The sequence below is a fragment of the Colletes latitarsis genome, chromosome 3 (assembly GCF_051014445.1).
Source record: "Colletes latitarsis isolate SP2378_abdomen chromosome 3, iyColLati1, whole genome shotgun sequence".
In the NCBI taxonomy this organism is placed as follows: Eukaryota; Metazoa; Arthropoda; class Insecta; order Hymenoptera; family Colletidae; genus Colletes; species Colletes latitarsis.
In genome coordinates, this window is record NC_135136.1 from 33,893,064 (window position 1) to 33,906,437 (window position 13,374).

Sequence of the window (13,374 nt, forward strand, 5' to 3'; positions counted from 1 at the left end):
TTTGTCTTTGTACATTTAATACGTCAGTCTTGTCTGCCTCTGTTCACAAAGTACTCGTTCATGATCCTGTCATCATACCGCAAGTTTCGTATATACGAACCAATTATCCAAGGAAGCTCAGAAAGTCAGAACAAAGGTCTCAAAAATTTTCGCTCAAATTCCCTCCGGAAAATTTTAAAAATAATTTCAAACGAGGATCTATTACGCATGCCTCTTATATCGTTCAGCCTTATTACAAGCTGTTCACGTTCTCCTTTTCATAGTATGAAAAATAGCGTTTCCACGGAGATCATGTTGCTCCTCAAAGAGTATTTTATCAGGTTGGAATAATAACCAGCGGAGAGGAAAATAAATTCCATTACCTTAGAGTAGATCGCTAGTAAACTTGAAGTTAATCATTCTTATTAATATCTTATTTATCTTCTCTAATAAAGAAAAACTTAAATAATACTCAAACTATATTAATATCCTTCAAAATACTTAAAATAGACAGGGTGTTCGGCCACTTCTGGGATAAATTTTAAAGGGAGATTCTAGAGGCTAAAATAAGACGAAAATCAAGGATACAAATTTGTTGATTGAGGCTTCGTTAAAAAGTTATAGAAACATTTCCGGCCACACAGTATATTTTTGGTAAAGAATTTTTTTCTCGAAAATACATAGGATTTCGGGGGTATGTGTTTTCACCAAAAATGATTGTAATTGACCCCTGCAACTAAAAATAATTTTTTTAGAACCATTTGAAATTTTTTAATTTAATTGTTTAATAATTTTTTAACGAATCCTCAATCAACAAATTGATATTCTTGATTTTCGTCTTATTTTGTCCTCTAGAATCTCCTATTAAAATTTTGCCTAGGGGTGGCCGAAAACCCTGTATACAAATACATGGAAAATTGGAGAAGTTTGTTCGTTCGTTTCTATGAATTTTTATTTCAGAACGAGCGAATTTCCATTTTATTTGGATCGTTAAAATTTTAGCTACGTTTCGAGGAATCCACACCGTAACGCCCTGCAGGTGTACCATGTTTTCTTTCCATGCCCCTTCGCGTTTCACCCTCTCCCGCCGATCGTGAAATATCAAACCTGCAAACTTTTTGAAAATTTCCAAATGCACTGAAAAATGGACGGTATTACGTTTCATCGCGGTAAAATAAACGAAAGTTTTCCGTGAATAATGTGATTGTAGGTTGGGTTACCGGGTGTGAGTGGAAAGAAGAAAAGGAGAAAAAAAAGAAAGATCACGTTTACGGAGATAGCTCGTTCAGAATCTGCCCGTGAAATTGCTGCGAGTAGCGTAGCTGGATAATTACGTTATTTCGTAATTCGTTTTGCAGCCGGTACTTCGGAGCGAAGTGAAAACGATGCGTCGTGCGGCAACAAGTTCATTCGTTTGTTCGTTCGTTCGTTCGATCGCTATTCAACTCCGCGCGAGACGCGGAACTGCGAAGCGTGTAAGTTTAATTAAACTTGCGCGCGAAAGAATGTCTTGAAATTAATCGAACTCGACAGCCGGCTGCAAGGATCCACATCGATCCGGATCCGTTTCGCTGGATGTTACTCTTATCTATTTGATTGCCCCTTTTTCCATTCGTCGCGCACTCGTTCCTCCCATTTTGTCGCACTTTTAAGGGTGCTTTCTGACCTGGAACGGTACACAAAGCTTCGTGAATTTTTTGCTTGAGTATTATTGACAGATTTTTCAAACTCCGCGTATTTATTTGTATATTTAAAATAGACTTGAATTTAAAAATTCAAATGCTTGTAATACCGATTAAAATTCGTTGTATCACGGTGAAAGAAATTAGTGGAGGGGATGTCGTTTAATTTTTAACTGTGACGTCCGTAGTTTAAATTAACTCGGACGTATAGTCGATGAATTATGAACGCAACGACCGACGACGACGAAACAACTTATCGCTCGACGTTGCTGAAACATTGAAAAATTGAAGAGTATCTGTATCCTGGGGATCCAGGTTGACACAGGTGCGACGTGATCCTCCGAAAGTTGCTATAGTTCTGAATGAACGAGTTTCCTTTGACACTTTGCCAGCAACAATGTATCAACCCTGTGATGCGATAAATTCAACTTTTATGTCTTCTTTTCTCTGTAGTCTGAAAATTTGAATTAAAAAGTATCGAAATGTCTGTGAAGATGAATATTTTTCGGTATAATTGTAACTGTGCAGAATAAGAAAAACGTAACGTAACGTAATAACAAAAAATATTTTTAATTTCCGCAAAACGTCGGGGAAACTTCAAAGCGTCGAACAAAGGCTATCAATCTTCAAGATTTCACGCTGTCTACATTGTAATCAACAGCCGAGGATGCTGTCCGTACACAATTGAGAGACGAAGCTTTCACAAATAATAAATGTTCGATCTCGAAGCAATGAGCACTTTGATATCGTATGGAAAATTCATAAATTTCCAGTCGTAAGGTGACGATTGCCAGCTATCAACTACGACCGAGGAAACGAGGTTAAGGCGGACGAGTGAAAGAGACTCTGGCAATATTCATAGAAACGCACATTCTTCTGGAATCTGTACGAAGCACATTGACTGCACGAGGAAATTATTGGGTCGTCCGAAATGTTCGTGACGATTTTTGATGAAACACCAAAAGTGAAACTATTGTACTCGTCTACAACGTTATCCAGCAATCGAAAGACCGATTTGTTCGATGACTTTTCATCGTTTCTTATTATTTTCAATGCTGTATTAAAATTTCAACTCTGAAGAGAGCTTTACATAGACTAGATGTTAAATCCAGAAAGTATGGTACACAAAGAAGAATATTTCAGTTCAGTTTTAGTTACTTTTTGATCTTTATTTGCGAAGCTTTATAGTATTACCTTTTAAACGATGTCTGGGCAGTAATATACGGAATAATAACGAAAGTTTTAATTACTTCCTTTGAACATTTATTTCCAAACTCGTTACACAGTGCTTTTAAAATTGTTGAAATTTTAACTCATTTGTTTGATAGAATTTTCAACGGTGGTTTTCGTAAAAAGGATTTTAATAACTCTAAAAACGAACATCTCTTTACGGTGGTAAATCAAAATTTATGGAGTATTCTACGAAATTCTTGTTAAAATTCTTTAATGTACAGAATTACAATTTTTATGTTCTGATTTACAAACAAAATTAATGCAGATTTCATGGCATTTATTTTAGGTCTACATAACTTATAATACCACATTTATCCTTGATAATATGCGATGCTGGATGTTTGTCCCTGGACAATGATTCGGTTTGCTACATTATTTTTATATTTCTTTTACAAATTTACTGAATTTCTTATTTGAATTTTCTTCTTCCTCATTTTAACTTTCACAACTATCAACATTACTTTCGCAAGACTATATTTTCTACGGCAGAACGACAGCTTTCGCTAAAACTTTCGAATTCTGAATTTTCTTCTAAAAATTAAGAGATTTTTTCCATTGAATATACGGTGAACCGAATAGAACTATTTTGCTGCATTGTAGTACTTATTCCTAAGGATAATAAAAAATATTTTAGATAATAAAAGTCACGAGTAAATTGATGTAGGTTGGTTCTATTGATATTAGTTCACTTATCCTCGGAGTAATTGTGTCAATAAAAAAATGTTGCAAAAGAAAATATATAATATAGCTCGATTCACAGACGTAAAAATATACTGCAAATCATCGAGAGCAAAGAAGGGTTAAAGAAACCAGTAATTGTAAAGATTATAAACTTTTCGAGCAGAGGCACTGGGGGGCCAGTTTAATTAGAGGTAATAATGGGTTTACTGTAATCGAAGGGTTAGGTCAGGCATATTAGGCGGGTTATAGCGAAATACGTACGAAATTGTATCGACACAGCTGGGAACAGTTTAGTAGGCGAACAGCTGAGGCACAGTGTATCGATGATCGCGTGACACACACGCGTGGCAGCTACAGCCGATCACGTGCACCGGGTGTCTCGGTCCACTTGCACGATTGCTGGATCCCCTTTAATTATTGACCCCACTTGGTGGACCAAGATGCACGCCACGTACACGGTCACGGCGGTCGTGTTCGATCGTTACCACGGGAATCGTCGGTGCCGTGAAAGCCTAATTCCCTCGCGACCGCGTCCACGTACGGTACCGTTATTACAAGACTAATCTAACTTCGCGCCGTAAACAATATTACCTGCAGGTCCGTGCGCACCGTGGACCGGGAAACGCCGTCTACACGTGCGAGGGGGCCAACGGCCAAATTTATTAGCCGCTCGGAATAATTGCCCGGGGTCCCCTTCGCTTCTACGATTCGGATGCTTAATGGAGACTCGTAATTGCTCGTCTGGGACGCGGCTATGTTAAGTGGCTAGGCCTAAACCGAGCGTCAACCCGAAGGAGGAGCGACTGTCGTTTCGTGGTTTAATCAAGATTCGGTACTTAATTAAAATCGTGCCCGGATACCTTCCTCCGATAGGGAATCTACTTTTTCTTCGCTTTTTCACTTTATCGGCGGCCTTTCGTGTTCGTGTTCGTGCCAAAGGTAATTTCTGATAGGAAGCTGGTTATCGAGGGATATGGGAAAAGCAGAGACGCGGACGACGTTGGCAAATGATCGTGAAATATTGCTTCGAGCGTCTCCCTGTCTTTGGTTTCGTCCTATCGCGGCTGCCGTTCGATTAACTTTTACTCGAACGCGTACCTTCTCTCTTTCCACGTACGCAGATTTTCCGATCCGATCGGGACCGTATCAACGCGAACCGTAATTGCTTAAGACTTCGCGCGAGCCTCCATAGAATACGATTGACGCTACGAGAGTATGATTACGATCGCGACGTTCCTACGACTCATTGATTTATGCATCGATCACCGGCGACCGTGAACGACTAACTACTGACGACGTTAGATGACTAACTGACGACTCTGCGCTTGCTAAAAAAATTCTACTTGGATTTCTCCGTTCGTGTACAGTTTCCTCGAAACTGATTTACTGGCTATTTTATTTATTTATCGAAGAATTCATTCTGATTCGGTAATTTTATTAAGACGTCGACTTCTGACGAGAGGGACGATTCTTGATGGGAGTTTTGCATAGAGTTTCTTCCTGTTCCACTATTAGAATTATTCCTATTTCTTCTATTTCACGTAGTTGTTAAATGAAACCAATAATTCCATAATTTATTGTAGGTTGTTCGATACAAGCATCTTGCTTTAGTTTGGTTTTTAGCGTAGATCTGAAAATTTGGTTTAGAAATACGTCTCGCGTGGAAAATCATTTTCACGTCAGCTATACTATACAAGGGAGAATAGTGGCCTAGAAAACTTTTAAAAAATGATAATTTTTTATCACAAAGTCTTGTAACTCACAACTTTTATCGTACTTCGATACCATATTCAAATTGTTTGCGAGATATTTTTCATATCTTCGAGTTTCGGAGAGATATTTAGACAAGTTTTACGTTGAGACGATCACCCTTTCCACCACCCTACGAAGTGTATTTTGTAAGCAGTTACGTTCTTAAGCGATAGAGTGTAGTCGGCGAATGTAGGATCGCAAGGAGCGCGAGCTCTCCTAGTTTACAGTCTGCCGCGGTTTACCTAAGTTATGGCATCTAATAAGGAATCCGCCTCGCGCGCCACGTCGGAAGGTTATACGCAAATCCTTTTTAATACGATACCCGGAGTCGTCGGGACGACATTTATGCGCGAAGCACCGGGAGCACGTAGTCTCAGCGCTACTGAAATTCGGTTAGGTAGTCGGGAAATGTGCTATCTAAGCATCCTGTTAATCGAAAGACCGGTACCTGAAACGTTTTCTAGAAACTCGTATTAAATTACTTTTGAATATTAATTTTATGTCTGTACCACAGAAGGAAACTCTTGGCGTTGGAAAAGAAAACTGTTTACGACGCATCGTATGCCTAACACATTTATTTCTGCAATAAGGAACCACTCATTAATATACATAAAGTTATAGTAATGTTACAAGTTGCTTTAAGTATCTTTGCTTCATCAGCTACTTTAAATTACTCCATTACAAAATTCGTAGAAAATTGTTTTTCTCAATAATATATTTTTATGGAAACAGATTATAGATATCATTCTTCTGAACTTTTTTTATGTAATTATTTCTCTGTTTAAAAATATCTCCATTTAGTTTAAGATCAGTATAATTTATAATATTCAGTTTATGTTTTTTAAATAACCACTGATGTCCATTGTTCTTGAGACTAAATAAATTTCTTCATCAAATCATTCAAATTTAGGCAATTTATATATAAATATAACAATCATAGTTGTGAATATCGAGGCAACTCGAAAAGTACAATTTGAATGCACACGTCGAATTAGAAATTTTCCCTTCTCAGAATTAAGCTATTTAAATCAACTATTTAATTTAATTTAAATTGGTACTTATTGTAAGGAATAAATACTTTTTGTAGCACTTTAACATTACGAAAAGCCATTCGTAACGCTGTATCGTAATCTAATACTTACACTTTCGTTTCTTTTTGTAGAATATTATCTGTGCATTTGTATTTATATTCCGATGTATTCAGAAAGTTCGTTTCGCTTATAATAACAATAATGGCAAAAGAGATTTAGGATATTGGCCCCCAGGGAAATTGATAGTCGAGAAAATGGAACGCGAGAGAACGCTTGCAGTTTTACTCTTGTTTTCCCGATCAGAAGTGGTCTTTTATTTGATACAACATATAACTCTTGATTTATAAGGTAGATTCCGTAAAAAAGTCCTTGTAAATCCAAAATGATATATTCCAAAGTTCCCTTTTTATTTACTAATACAGAACGATTACTTCTATATTTATCACGCAAAATTTCATTTTATCTGCCTTGCCTCGACAAACATTTTTCCCACTTTCTCGACTCTAAAAAGAATCTCCAATTCTGAACATTATTGGACGACTGTTTTTCGGAGTTACAATAATTCAAAGATTAATAACCACTCGGCCAAGTGTCCTAATATTTACGAGCGACGGTCACACAGCATGCAGAGATCCACAGGTCGGTACGGGGTTCGCTGTCTTCGTAGATTCCATTTTTGTCCCGAAATTATAGTTACTGGTCGTGGCTGGACAGGGAGCAAAAGAACAACGAGCAAGCCAGACCGCATCCAAATTACAAAATGATTTACGATCGCGATACAGAACTAGACGCGTAACGGAGCTCGGTTTATTGCGGGCCGTGCTTCGCGTTCGAATCGCACGGACGTATGAAAATATTTGATCACGCGAAGGGGGCTGAAAGGACGCTGAAAGGAGGAAAGAAAAATGGGCGTGCAGTAGTTACACGTCATGCTAATAACCCTGGAGTACGGTTTATTCATCGCAAAACGCAGAACATCGCGAGTACGCCTCGAGTCCGCGATCCGGTTGCTCTGGGTGTTGTTTATACTTTTTTCTTTCATGATGGAACAGCGTCATCATAAGTTCACCTAGTCGCGGTGATCTCACGCTGCGTTTGCCCAAGAATCCACGGTAACTGCCAGATGTCGTGTCCGCGGCGTATGTTCTAGCTACCATGTGATCTTTAACGATCGTAATAAAATTTCGCAGGCCGGCGTAATTTTTCCCATTTTTTTTTTCTCTTCTCTTCCTTCTTCTTCTCTTCTTTCGTCATGTTATTTCGGACATTCGTTAAAAAAGAAACTGCTCGCGAATGCAAGGCACGCCTTGTGCATTTTGCGTTGCGCGAACCCGCATGACGGAACGCTTTTCGGTGTAATTTTAGTTCCACCGGGACTAAAGGGACGCACGTTCTTTTTCGTCGCTTTCAATTTCGCGCAACGACTGAACTCAAACGATCTCTGCAAAACTTCGTTGAAATATTATGTCCTATTTACGGACGTCTCTAGTCATCAACGGGTTGGAATCCTTAAAACGGTTAATCGGTCCGTTTCCCCGTTTCTTGCGAGCTCCTCTCTCGAATCTTTCGACGAGATGTCGTCGGGGATGCAGCAGGACGAAACGAGGAATAAACTAGGCTGATCCGTGTCGTAAAATTCGAATGGCTTGATAAATAGTTGCGAGCGGGAAAACGGGACGAGGACGTCTTGCAGGGAACGTCAACCGAACCGTGACAGGTCGATTTTTATGAAACTTTGCACACGGATAGAGCACTGAAAAATATTACCCGTGTTTTTCTTTATCGATTGACTTTCGCGTCCAAAGTGTAAAATATCTGGTTGGACTTTTCAGAAACTAATAAAGATAGAAAGAATGTTGTAGGTGACGTTACTGTAGTCAGTTAGATCGATCTTCATTAATATCTTTTGTAGATCGTGTTATTGCTGGCCCAAATAAAGTCAATAAACAGATTTATTCAACCAACTTTCCAATTTGCTCGTAGATGAAATATAATAAAGAAGTGTCCACTATGAGGGGTTCTTTTATATTAATTAAAATTAGCTTAAGTGTTCTAGTATTTTTTATTTTATTTGCTTCCTTCTAAAGTACACGTACGAAATTTTATTTTACAGCTTATTATATGTTTCAATCATAATAAAAAACTTATTTCGTTTGGACGTATAGTGTTGCTATAAAAAAATCATAAACATATTCTCTTTTTGTCGCCGTCAAGGTGTAAACCTTTTGAAATCTGTCATACAGAGCATCTAAGAATTGGATCAATCTAACGTTTCATTATTCAGTAAAAATTAAATGGAAAAAGATGGTTTGTAGAGCTTTGTAAATTATTATCCTTTTCAGAATACTTTTACTCAGGTATAAATTTTAACATGCTCGATAGAGAACAGTAGTTCTTGATTAAAAATTCCTTTTTTAAAATGATGTTTTCGAAAATTCGTTAAACCAATATTTTTTCAAACTAACGATCTACTACATTTTTCCATAAAGGTGCCATTAAATAAGAATTTATATTAAATAGAACGCGATGTCTTCTTTCCAGGAGTACAAAAATTTTGTTTCGTAAAAAACTGATAAAAAGTTTGTTATCGTCGTTTCGAAGTAGCGAAAGGATCAAATTGATATTTTTAAATGTGGTAAATAAATATTTAATAATTCCTTGTAGAAATTCCCATGTTAAAAGCCATTGAAAAATGTATTGAGAGTGGAGATCTATATTTTGTGTTTACGCTCGACCAGGCTGCACTCGAGGAAAACTTTGATGTAATTACATGCAATGGCCACTTATAGTCGGTTACGTACAAGTTTATCGAATGGTCCGATATCGATGCTTTTATAAGCTTTCAGTCGATTGTAAACCGAGTACGTCAACAATTCCTGGATCGTTCGAGGTATATACCGAAGTCACGACTTGAAATTGGCTATGAGGTTTACGCGTAATGAAATTCTGATGGACTTGTACGCGATGGTTTCGCGATCGATTCGATCGACATTTTGTGGTCGGTACGGACGGCCGAACGGAAATTCATATTCTGTCAGCCTCGAAGGGCGCATCCATGGTCGTCGAAGAAGATTACGACCAAGGTCACTTTTTGTTCATTACCTCGAAACCTGTCGACAGATCGTGCAATCGAAAGAATCGATATTTCGCGTTCGGTTGCGTTTACAAATAATTTCCAATCGCCATCGACTTGGCAGCCTTCTTTCAGAGGTAAACAATATTTCAATAGCTGCTTAGACTCAATTTGCAATCGTACCATGCCTTTACTTCCTGAACTTTTGCTGTTTCAACTTTTCAAGTTCACCGCTCTTCAGGTGTAGGTGTCTGACTTTGATTTCCTGTCTCTACTTAGCGTCTAGCCTGAACCTACTTTTTCTACTTGCGGTGACTTACACTTAATCTAATATTAATATCGCCGTTTCTCTATTGATTTTGAGATTTAGGATTCATATGACTTTGTGTTTAATTTTTGTGCTGTATTTATAAAGTTTTGTTCGAATGTTATAGCTTTACAAAATTAGTTTTAATAGAATCTCTTGTTTACGAGTGTCTAAATGTCTTTCTCTATTTATTGCAATTCATTGCGTGTGGGTAACAAAAACTCTTAAGTGGAATCTTTGTTTCTCAATAGCGATTAAACTGAAACGGACCAAATCGAGAGTTAAATTTCAAAAACAGGCTATTTTATTAGAAACTCGGTTTCTCAAACTAACATTATACTCCATATCTGCGTATTCCATGCAAAAGGTTCGCGCAGGTCGCATGCAAAATTTAGGAAACCACGTTGAAAATTCTCATTGGCGTTCCTGCAACTTCCCTCGCGTCCGCAATTCTCCAAGGGAGGATCCTCCAGGAAGAAAGTAGACTTTAATTTTAGATCGCTATTGAGATTCAAGGATTCCAACAACAGCAAACCTCCACGCACCACGTGATTCTTGATCACGGATCCAACACTCACAGCGCCAATAAAATTCCCCCATACTTCATTACAAACTTTCACAAATACGCGATTGCTTATAAAAGTTGAAATTTCATTTCGAGTCCTCCGACTGCCGCGAATTAAATTATGACGAGTTGTACGCCGCGAAACTTCGCGAACTGATTTAATTGAACGTTGCCGCCAGATTACACGATTACTCCGTAAGGGATAAACTTCGTCTAGATAGATTTACGAGGGTGGGAGGGGGTTTCGCAGACGCGTCGCGAAAAACAGAAAAAAGTAAAACGTCGCGCGTTAATTAATTACGCGTCGCGTGGTGGTCGCGCGAATGCTCGCGGCGGAGCGTTGACGCGCGAGCGTGAACCGTCGGCGAACAATATAAATTTTCATTCATAAAAGCGGTCGACTGACCTCGCGAATGCAACACGCTTTTATCAGCCGTAATCTCGTAGTGCATTCGCCCGTCGAGTGGAACGATTACGTAACCGCTCGGCACGGCTGAATGGACGCGGCTGACGTCGCTCTAGAGCCATTCTTACGTTAAACCGTGTGCTGGTTTTTGCTTTCGAGCTCCGCGAAACGCAGTCTCGTCGGATCGGTTCCTTTCGCGCGGAAACAAGATTGGAAAGGACGCCGCTCGAAAATGGCTCTTTTCGATGCACGGGGCGAAAAGAAAATTTTGTACAGGCCGCCGCAAAACGAACGCTTTTAACCAGGATTTAATTCGGACGAGGCTACGAGTAAAAATAGTAATTAACGATGGTGACGACGAGAGCATCGTGCACGCAATATTTAATATTTTTAATATATATGTTCTCGATCAGGGAGTAATCGTCTTCTTTTGATCGCTCGAATTGTTTGATGAAACGAGTGTGAAGTTCTATTTCTTGATTTTGTGATCGAGGTTCAGTTCTGTGACATTAGTGGCGTTTATAAAATGTTGAGTGAATATAAAATAAAAGAGTGTGATAGTTTGGTTGCGTTTGCATAGGCAAGTTATTCAGTTATTTGTATTTAGGAAACTATAGTGGCCCCCAGAACATGAATTATGTTATTGTACTGCTTTGGTAAGTGTTCTTTTAAGAGCCTTTTTTCTGTATATAGTGATTTGTTGTCCTTTGGATTCACACACATTGTTCCTTGTAATTTCGTTTTAGTGGTCAGAAGAATAGATAATAAAAAATAAATGTTCGAGGGATTGAAACAGTTTGATAAAATAGCAAACAAAAAAATTGATGAATAACTGATAAAATAGCTGACAAAATAAAGGCTTCCAAGTGAACAAGGACTCACATTAAAACCTAAATTGGGTACATTTAAAAAAACTTAATATATAGAGCAATCATACCAGCGTATAAAAGATTTGACAGGGAATTCTTAAAATTGAAAGAGAATGAATGATTCGAAAAACAAAATAAAAATTTGTGACATAGAAAAAACAAATCGATCAGAGAAGAGGAAAAGAGTTTGTTTAAATATATTTTTGATAAACCTCTACGCCAATGGTTTTAGATGGGGTTAACGAACGTTTGCGACGAGCTTAATAGAATATACACTTAACAATAAGTCTTCCTCTTCGCACTTAAATGCTGCTATTCTGGTTGATCCTAAATCTCTTTGTATACTGGAGGGACTCGTTATTCTTCATAAAATTTCGTTCTCACGATGCTTTTGATGGCCCTTAGGAACACATACACTCCCCCGTTTGCTTATAAACACGCTTAAGTGCCACGCTGACCCATGAGTGCATTTCTTGGTTCCTTGTTTTCTAAAGAGATAAATGTTGTTACAGTCGGTTCACGAAAATTCTAACTTCTAGAGAATTGTACACTATTGGGGAACAAATACAGATTTAGCCTCAAAAATTAACTGTTTTAAATAATAATTGGCTTCTAATGATAAAATGTTCTCTACCCCTATCTAAAGCCCAAATTGTCATTTTCACTAACTTGATTTTTCTTTTTGTTTCAGGTAAGTTACGAGGACGAAACATAAACGAATCCACAACTATTTTGCAAAGAAAATTCTGGTTACAGGTATTTATTATTTAAAAAAATACTGATGCCATAAAAGAATACTCGAGTAACCAACGTGCGAATTGTGATCTTTATTGCTTAATAATTTCCAAGAAAACGGCCAATTAGAGGACAAATAGTTTTCGATTCTGTCTCTATCCAGAAAGCCTCATTAAAATAGCTGTGTATCGCACCATGTGGTCCTCCACTAAGAGTAAATTCCTTCTTTGCAAGCTTTGTCACCATGTTGGGTAAATGCTATCCTGTTACACTACTTTTTACCTAGATAGATTGTTGTATCGGTAATGGTGACTAATGAAAGAATTAAGGCAGTAACGACAGTTTTTTTTTAATTCTACGTGCGAGGTGAATGTTTATTTAGTTTCGTTACTATTCGAGATTTACAGAACATTAAATATAAAACTAATATTTTATATTCGTTTTGTAAATAACACAAATTCAACTAATTTAAATTTGATGAAATCTAATTGATATGTAATAATCATTTCTCAGAGTTAAAGCAAAAATTGTTTTTTTTATATCTTGTTTGCATCGAATATTAGATTATTAAGGAACAAAACTGGTTTTTGATGGTGCATTATGATATTCGTTTGAACCAATGGGAATTCGTTATTGTGTCACTATCGTTCGTTTTACAGTTGTCGGAAAAATTACATGTTTGTAGAGTTTAATTGCTCGCAATTCAAAAAGATGAAGCGGTCGATTAAACATGGTGTCGATCAACGCGACTATCGAAGCGTCGAAACAGCCGCAGATTTATTAGACTCGATTAGCTCCATTGTAGTAATCCGTTTTGCAGTTACTTGCATGACATATTATTTGGAGTACTAATGGCGAACATTGTTTCCGAATATAGGACAACTAACAGTGGTTGCGACCAATTGTATCGCCATTCTCTTGATTTTCAAATATTAATCAGTGCGGATGATATTTGAAATAATAGCTTATTCTATGTCCATTATATCTGTTACCAAAATATTGAAATTCACATTGCATAAATATCTCGTTTAATAATAAATCGAATTTTGAAACTATTTAAT

The 13,374-nt window shown here is 37.6% G+C and overlaps 1 protein-coding gene across 5 annotated transcripts in view; it reads left to right on the forward strand.

Annotated features, from left to right (window-relative positions):
• The window catches only part of Pde9 (phosphodiesterase 9), a 207,494-nt gene that overhangs the window by 78,444 nt on the left and 115,676 nt on the right, over positions 1 to 13,374 (forward strand). The window contains exon 1 of one of the 5 annotated variants that reach the window (XM_076762154.1): positions 11,213 to 11,365. The exons of the other annotated variants lie outside the window; for them this stretch is intronic. The gene's annotated coding sequence lies outside the window, so the exon portion shown is untranslated. Of the gene's footprint in view, positions 1 to 11,212; positions 11,366 to 13,374 lie in introns of those variants that run through there. 5 annotated transcript variants of the gene reach the window in all.